Here is a 9,835-nt window from a genome sequence, read left to right on the forward strand (position 1 = left end):
GAAATAAGTACTTGCAAGGCAAGGCAAGGGGAGATGGCTAGAAGAATGAACAGGGGAAAAAAGTAGAATGCAGACAAGAATGAATGGTGTATAACACAGAATTAAGAAAAATAAAGGAAGGGATAGGTCAAAGGGGTGAAGATGTTAATAAATGACACAGATTAAGATGTATTGTATACATAAATTGCTTTATTAAGTGGCAAAATTTAATACATAACTTAAAAATTACGAAGAGTGAGGGAAAAGTTGGTATAGAGGGTGGGTAAAAGTATTAAAAGGGGTAACATTGATCAAAAGGTATTGTGTTCATAAAATGTTCTGTTTAATGACATGTCCTTTGTACAAAATAAAATTATTAAATGAAAGTAAAAAAAACAATGAAAATTAAAAAAAAAAGAAATTCAGATAAATTCTAACCACTTCCTAACTCTATTTTTTTCTTTTTCTTAGAAATCATTGTAAATATATCCAAATATTCAAATTTCTATTTCTTGTCCTTTTAATACACCGGTTTCAGCATACCTTGTTGGTGTTTAATGCCACCATTCATGTATACTCAGATCTGAAAATGTGATCACATTTGTAAATCAGGTCTTTGGATCTTTAATTTGTTATGGATGTCAGCATGAAATTGTTAGGTGCTAAATCTAATTCCTGGCAGAAACTTATAATAAGGGGAATGACACAGAGTTGTAGAAGGGATGAAAATATGAAAACAAAAGGTGTAATTTTAGTAATGTGGTTAAAAGCCAAGGAATGTCAAGAATTGTCTGTAATCATCAAAAGTTAAGCATGAGATATGAAAAATTAAAATAATTCAGAAAAATGCAGATTGATGTGCTCCAAAAGACATGAGATACCAGACTTCAGTCAAATACATCTCAAAATAAACTTTTGACCTTGTAAAAGCTGTATATCCTTTTCACAGCACAGCATGCATTGAAACCCCAGCAGGTCCAAACACAAACTGCATGCTGTAATTATATGCTGACAACTATAGTTACCATTAGAACAGAATATTCCATTTCCATATAACTTGTAAAAATTTTCCTATATCAAGATCTTTTTTGTTCTCATCCTTCCCCTTCCTTTTTGTGAAATAGTTGCATTTTTATTTAAATTACTCATCCCTTTCATCCTGAGACAGATTGCTATCTTGTCAGCAGCAATCTAAATTTTCCACAAATAATGCAATCACTTTCCCCTTTGGTAGTTTTTGCCTTTAACATTTATTTGAAGTCCCTTTGTCCCGAGAGCATATTACAAACTCTTTGAAATTTGTGTCTCTAAATTTGCAAATCTGATCAATCCAAATAATTTTTATGCTTTTTATTTGGCTGGTGTCTCTGTTTCTCTTGTGAATTCACAGAGGTTTGGGATCATTTTTTCTCATTTTCCAAACTAAATCTACTAGGATAACAATAATTTCAACTTATGATTTTCTGAATCATAAGAGGAAAAATCTCTAGTATTTTAAGCTTCCTAGTCTGTGGTATGATGTCACAGCAACCTTAAGAAATATATTTAAGATGCTGCTATTCAGTATTCCCAATAATTCATTTGACTTAAACTCCTGTCTTTGTCTATAACATATGAATCTTCTCCACTTAAGAACAGTCTAAATCAACATCAATAAGCATAAATAACAATCTACCTCATCACTGCTGATTAATATTTGGGGTGTTATAAATTTTAACTGGCCCAATTTTCAAGTTGAAATCTATGTTCTATGCTTCAGATGAAACAAAACAAAAAGAAAGAAAAAATAAAAAGGTGTACTTTCAAAATGAAATTACTAAAATTTGTTTCCCCTGTCAGTTGTGACATATCTCTGAACTGAACTCTTCCTCTTATGTTCCTTTTTTCAATGTTACTAAATTTTGTGTAAAAGGAATGGTAGGTTCCATGTTTTTATATGATGTCAGGTATGAAACTGAGCTCTGATGAGGTTTTCTAAGTATATATGATAATACTTAACATCAGGAAATGTTTTCTACTGGAAGAATATAAAGAGAAGTTTGTTTTGAAGATCTGATGTTCAAACAAGCCTGTAGTGTTATTATCTCCACGTGAATATTTACCTTCTTGTTGAAAATTAACATATTTAATGTTCAAACTTTTCATTGGCACAACTCCAATTTAATAGTCCATGTAATGTTTATGGTTGTGAAATGACTCTTCGATGTAAATTGCAAGCAGAGTTGAAATGCTCAAAGACTTTTGTGTCAAAAGTATTTTCTGAAGTCAAAAACATGGCTTTTAAGTTAAATCAATTAATTTAATCACATTTCTATATTAAGTATAAATAATATTCTTATCCCAAACACACAGAATTCATAACGGATGCTTCTATAATGCATAGATATCTATTTTGCAAGTCACCCTAATATACAATATCTGGTTTAAGAGTAAAATATTGTATCTCATAATTTCTGTGGCCTAGTTGGCAACTTCTGAGTATCAGGGACTTTTACAAGGCTACAATCAAGTTATCATTAAAGGCATTTCAATATTCTATGGACAAGGTCCTTTTCCAAACACACTAACAGAACTGTTGAGATGCTGCAGGTCTTCATGGGCTGTTGATGAATAAATCAGTTTTCCATGTCATGAGGGACCTTCCAAAGTGCAACTGAGAAGTGACAGCTATCATGTTCGAGAGTATGTGGGATAGACCACATGAATGTAAGGGCTCCCAAGTACACAGGTTTTGGTGACCTATTCTCATTAGTGACAGCCCATCACCACAGGTGCAATTTATTCAGTTGTTTAGAAGTAAATCACTAGTTCTGGCTCAAATTGAAAAAGAGGATGAGATGACAGGAAAATATACAGGAAGGAACCTTTGGAAGACAACATGAATAAAATGTCACTACGTTAACAGAAATTTACCATTTTGGAGCTATTAGGTTCATACATACATATATAAATGTATCGATATTTTAAGAGCCTCAATCTCATAATTATTAAATACATTTTGATTCATCCCACTTTGGTGGTTCAATACATTTTATGCATGTGTGCTGGTCCTAAGACTTGAATTAAGGGCTTGGGCACTGTCTATAAGCTTTTCTGCTCAAGGTTAGTGATCTACCACTTGAGCCACAGATCCACTTCTGGATTTTGGTAGTTATTAGAGATAAGAGTATCATGAACTTTCCTGCCTGGACTGCCTTTGAACCATGATCATCAGATCTCAGTCACTTGAGTAGCTAGGATTTATTGGCATGAGCCATTGGCATTTAAAATCTAGAACATTTTAAATTGGCTCTGTAATAATTTTGAATAAAACCTTAACATTAAAAAAATTGCTAATTGGCCCACATTCTATTACATTTTTTCTTGGTCCTGAGGCTTGAACTCTGGGCCTAGGCACTATCCAAGAGCTCTTCAGCTCAAGGTGAGTGCTCTACCACTTGAGCTACAGTGCCACTTCTAGGTTTTTGGTGGTTAACTAGAGATAAAAGTCTCATGGACTTTCCTGCTGGGGCTGGCTTTGAACCAAGATCCTCATCTCTCAGCCTCCTTAGTAGCTAGGATTATAGGCATGAGACACCAGAGCCTGGCTACATAGTTTTTGAAAGCAAACATTTCACACTTTTCTAAGAAACCAATTATTTACTTTTTAAGGAAACCAGTTCCTCTTTTCAGAGAAACCAATAAGGTCAACCAAAGAAAGAAGCAAATCATTAGTTAAGTATTTAACTCTTAAGAAATTCATTAATCTTTTTAGTTCAAACCAAATTTTAATCGCAAAAATGATGAACATGATATCTAGAGTTATGCTAATGTCATGTAACTTTCCTGACTAGGGTCTCAGTCAACCCAGCAGTTCATACAATTTCCATACTTTTTTCAAATTGCATTTCATATTATTCATTTCATGCAAAGTCGCAACATGTATGGCTTTGCCACCATTCCTCATACCTCAAGCTCTGAGCATATAGTTTGGTTATAGAGTCCAAATGAATCTCAACTCATACACTGTGGCTTCTTCTCACTGAGGCTAAAGACAAGTAGTAAATTAATCTTGCATAGCAGGTTATCTTATATAACGTTTCGGATGAATAATTTGAAGCCCTGTTGCATAGATATAGTTTTCTTTTTAGTGGTTTAACCTCTCCTATCTCTTAATGATGGTCTTAATATTAATTGGATGTCTCGCAAAATTTAGCAAATTTTACTTTAGTGAGAAGTAGCCTTATATACAGAGCTAGCTTTAGTTTTCTACAAGTGTTTAACCAATTTTGCTAGCACCATTTACTGAAAAGTCTGTCTTTCTTCCATTCTATTTCTTTAACTTCCTTGTCAAAGATTAGGTGGCTATAGGTCTCTGGGTTCATTTCTTGGTCTTCAGTCGTATTCCATTCGTCCTCAGGTCTGTTCTTGTGCCAGTAGCAAGCTGTTTTGATTACTATGGCTTTGTAATAGAGTTTGAAATTTAGAATTGATATTCCTCCAGCGATGTTCTTTCTGCTAAGAATTGTTTTTGCTATTCGGGGTCTTTTATTGTTCCATATGAATTTTTGGATTGCTTCTTCTATTTCCTTGAAGGTTGAGGTTGGGATATTGATTGATACCACATTGAATTTGTATAAAGCCTTTGGCAGTATTGCCATCTTCTTGATGTTAATCCTCCCAATCCAGAAACATGGGAGGTTTTTCCACTTGCTTAGTTCTGCTATAATTTCCTTTTTCAGATTTTTACAGTTTTTGTTATAAAGGTCCTTCACATGTTTTGTTAACTCCTACATATTTTATTGTTTGTGTGGCTATTTCAAAAGGAGTTGCTTTTCTAATTTCAGCCATGTCCTTCTAGTTATTGGCATATTGGAAAGCCATTGATTTCTGAGGGTTAATTTTATACCCTGCTATTTTGCCAAAGTTTCCCATCAGCTCAAGTAACTTGGGAGTGGAGTCCATGGGGTTCTTTAAATACAAGATCATACCATCTGCAAAGAAGGAGAGTTTGCTTCTTCTTTCCCAATTTGGATCCCCTTTATGTTGGTATCTTGTCTTATTGCCCTAGCTAGGAATTGTAATATTAGGTTGAAGAGGAGAGGAGAGTGGACATCCTTGTCTCGTTCCAGAATTTATAGGAAATAGCTTTAACTTTTTGCCATTAAGTATACTTCTGGGTGTAGTTTTGTCATACACTTTCTTTATCATATTGAGGAATGTTCCATGGATTCTTAGTTTTTCCAGAGCTTTCATCATAAAAGGGTGTTGGATCTTGTCAAATGTTTTTTCTGCATCAATTGAGATAATCATGTGGTTCTTATCCTTGCTCTTGATGTGATGAATTATATTATTTGATTTGCATATATCGAACTAGCTTTGCATCCCTCAAATTATTTTTTTGTGAATTGTTGAAGTCGATTTGCCAATATTTTGTTGGTAGTTTTACATCGACGTTCATCAAAGAAATGGGTTGATAGTTGTCTTTCTTTGATGAGTCCCTGTCTGGTGTTGGGATGAAGGTTATGCTTGTTTCATAGAAAGAGTTGGGTAGTGAATTTTTGCTTTCAATTTCATGAAAGAGTTAAAGGAGTCTTGGTGTGAGTTGTGCTTATAAAGCCTTGTAAAACTCAGCTGTTAATCCATCTGGTTCTGGGCTTTTCTTGGGTAGGAGGTCTTTTATTGCTGTTTCTATTTAGATGCTTGATATGAGGCTGTTAAGTTGGTTTCAATCATCTTGGTTTAGTTTGGGCATGTCAATATTTGCTAGAAATTCATCCTTATCTTTCAGATTCTCAACTTATTAGCATAAAGTTTTGAGAGGGTTCCCCTTATTTTATTCTGAATCCCTTTTTTCTGTAGTGACGTTTCCATTCTCATCTCTGAGTGTGTTAATTTGGGTGTGTACTCTTCTTTTTCTGATAAGATTTGCTAAGGGTCTGTCAGTTTTATTCCTACACCAGAATTGACTCCAGATCAACCAAAGACCTAAAATAAAAGCAGACACCTTGAAAACATTACAGGAATAAATAGGAGAAACTGTAGGGCTCCTTGGCATAGGACAAAATATTCTTAATAGAGACCCAGAAACACAACAAATCAAAGAAAGGTTGGACAAATGGGATTTCATAAAATTGCACAGCTTCTGAATGACAAAGGACATAGTTAGCAAGATCAACAGAAATCCCACGGACTGGGAGAAGATCTTCACTAGTTATATAATAGACAAGGGTCTCATGTCTAAAATATACTTAAAATTCAAAAAGCTAAATACCTCAATAACAAATTCTCAAAGCAACAACTGCCTGATTAATAAAGACTTAAAGAGAGACTTCACTGAAGAGGAAGTAAGAATGGCCAATAGACACATGAAGGAAGGGAGAGTAGGGGAAATACAAAGGAGGAAGTAACAATGCTCGATAGGAAATGTACTCATTACCCTACTCATGTAACTGTAACCCCTCTCTAGAGTATTTACAATAAAATATGTATAAAAATAAAAGTAGTCTTTACTCATATGTTTATATCAATACCTACTTTTTTTTTATTTCGTGATTCAGTTGAGCTCCTTTTGCTACTGATTAAATGTATTTCTAATATTTTCACTGACATGTTTTCCAGAGTGTGTATAAGGTGAATATAAGTTTTGCTGATCAGGGTACAAAATAAATAAGATTTGTTAAGAAGATTCATTTTTGCTGACAAGTTTGTGACAAATGTGAATGTCAATAGTAGAAATGATGAAAACATTTACCTGTGAAATGACAATCCTTAATCAATATGAAAGTTAAACCTAATATTGACGTTTATGGAGAAAACACACACCCGTAAGAGACATAAAGGGGAAAAAAATGCACCGGAAACACAAAGCTTAATGTTTATGTTGCCAAATTAGTAACAAGTATGGTGTATATACAAATAACCTACTGTATTAGAATTCATCAAGATATATTAAGAAACTTCACAATTAAGACAAAATTGTCATAATGTTAGAATTGAAACACTCTCCAGAAAATAAAATGCAATTATGAGCAGTTGGTATATTAAGGCAGAAAGAGAAAGTCAAAATATTCAAATCGTAATAAATAAAACTTTATTGGCAGAAACTTATTGGAAAAGGATATAGCAGATACAAGTAAGCTGTAATCAATAAACATTGTTTAAATTCATACTGTTTTATCAGTATTTCCTAAGAAGTTTAGTACAACAATAAAAAAGGACAATCAATAATGTTAGAAAAATATGGAGCTGATGGTGTATACAGCTCCTTTACATTCTTTTTTTTCTTTCACTTTCTACCAGAGATAAAAGTCAACTTTCAGAGATTTTTGACAAGTAAAATGAGGTCAAAGAAAGTAGTTATATTTATGCCATAGCAAGTAGCAGACAAATTAGTAGGATTAAACATTGAAAAAAATCCAGTAATTAGAGAACTAAATCCTCTTAGTAAACTTGCATTGCCTGTAAATCCTTAATGAAAGAGCTTTTCTTTGAAATAAGTAGGAAATGAAGAAAAGTGATACATAATAGCCTTTAAATTTAAAGTTTTTCATAAATCATGTAAATAATGAAGAAATAAATGTGGTGAGTACTACAGAGCACTGACAAAAATTCTAATTTATACCCCTTAGTTCTCAATGTCAATGCAACTCACTTGTCAAATATACACACTCAACACATCCCCTAAAGAAGCATATTACTGCAAATGAGTATGGCTATATGATCATACCTGACACAATAGTTTCCCAATAGATTTGTTCCTTAGTAATGTCTTAGAAATCATCTATGTGAGTCACCCCTCTATCAATTTTACAATAAATAAATAAATAAGTAGGAAAAAAGAAATCATCTATGAGAGTACACAGAGATCCAGCTCATTTTTCTCAGTAAACAATTGTATTTTTCTATTATCTGTAACATGAATGCACACAACCATACTTAACATTGTCCAAAATCATAGATTTTTTAGACTTGTCACCATTTTTTCTCCCATATAAACATTGATGCAATAAAAATATGTAGAAATGGCTCTTTACAAATATACTCAAATACTTATCTACCTATGACATTATCCTATAAATGGAATTCTTGGTTTGAAAAGTACGCCATTTTAAAGTTTAAATAAATGCTAGACTATTCGATATCCTCATTTTATCTGTCTAAGTCACATGTCAAGCTCTTTGATGGGAAAAGCATGTTATAGTTGTTTTCATTTGCACTAATCTAATGGTAATGAGGTAAAGTGTCTTTCCAGGTATATACATATATACATGACAGAGAGAGACAGACAGACAGACAGAGGGGCAGCAGACAGACAGAGAAACTTTGTACATCTTTATGGTAAATTGTTTGTTGATACCTTCCATACGCTAATTTCTGCTTCGTTGTTAGTCTTCTTCCCTACTTTACATATATATAGTTCTTTCCCTATTCTGAAATTCAAATCTTTCCATTAAATAAAACAGAAAAAATCTTGTCTTGATACAATTCTTTTAATTGTATAATTTCTTTCAGATTCTAGATATTTAATATGTTGTAGAATCATCAGTTCATATATTTCTAAATTTCAGAGTTTATAGATTTTTTCATTGGTATTGTAAAAGTGATATACAGATGAATAACACGGAAGTAGGTAATGAGTACATCTCCTTTTTAACAATGTCACCACTTCTCTCCCTTTCTCCCATGTTTGCCCTCCTGTCCCTCCCTAAGTTGTATAGTTCATAGTACCTTCAGTAAATATTCTGTTTCAAAAGTACTTTCTGTAGATCTTACACTATGAAAATATTTTCAGATATTGAATTGCTTATTATAGCTTATTATAGCTTTAAATTGTTTCTATTTGTGCTATGAGAGACGTCTCTAATTTTTGTTGCAAAATAGTTATCTACAATCAACCAATATATTTTATTGAAGGGGCTATGTTTATCCTACTGATTTGAAATGATACTTTCTAATTTTTTTAAAAATTTTTATTGTAATGATACTATACAGAGGGTTACAGTTACATGAGCAAGGTAATGAGTACACTTCCTATTGAGCATTGTTACCCCCTCCATTGTTTTCCCCTTACCATCCTTTCCTCCCTACCTTCCCAGAAGTTCTTTATTTTTAAAATTGTGATTAAGTGATTACATAAGTTCCCAAATTTCACAGTATTGTGGAATAATGATGCTCATTTAAAGTCACAAGTTCATTCTAACTTTCCTGGAGCAAATTGTCTGTCACAGTCTATAACATATAATGGTGTACACATATACATCATACATGTGATCAGCAGCATGGGGATATTTAGTAGTGGTTCGACCAGATGAGTGGGAGTTCTTTGTTTCTTAAGTCCTGTTAGTTTTGTCGTATCACCTAACATTTTGGATTTAGCATCCACTTATCAGGGACACCATGTACCGTTTGTCTCTTTGCTCTTGGCTTACCTCGCTCAACATGATTCCTTATAGTTCCACCCATTTCCCTGCAAATGCCATTATTTTGTCATTTCTAATGGCTGCATAATATTCCATTGTGTATAGATACCACAATTTTTGGATCCATTCATCTGTGGTGGGGCATCTGGGTTGTTTCTATATCCTAGCTATTGTGAACAGTGCTGTATTAAACATGGAGGTGCACGTGTCCTTGTATAATGGTTCCTGTTGTTCAGGGTAGATGCCTAGAAATGGTATGACTGCATGGTAAGGGAGGTCAATATTTAGCTTTCTTTTTTGTATTTTTATATTTGTTATTTTATTTTATTTGTTTGTGAAAATACTGTACACAGGGGTTAAAATTACAAGGGCAGGATAATGCGTGTATTTCTTATCAAGCATTGCAACCTCCTCCTTTGTTTACCCTTCACATCCCTTCCCAGCCTCCCCCCCCC

The sequence above is a fragment of the Dipodomys ordii genome, unplaced genomic scaffold, assembly GCF_000151885.1.
Source record: "Dipodomys ordii isolate 6190 unplaced genomic scaffold, Dord_2.0 Scaffold203, whole genome shotgun sequence".
Taxonomy (NCBI): domain Eukaryota; kingdom Metazoa; phylum Chordata; class Mammalia; order Rodentia; family Heteromyidae; genus Dipodomys; species Dipodomys ordii.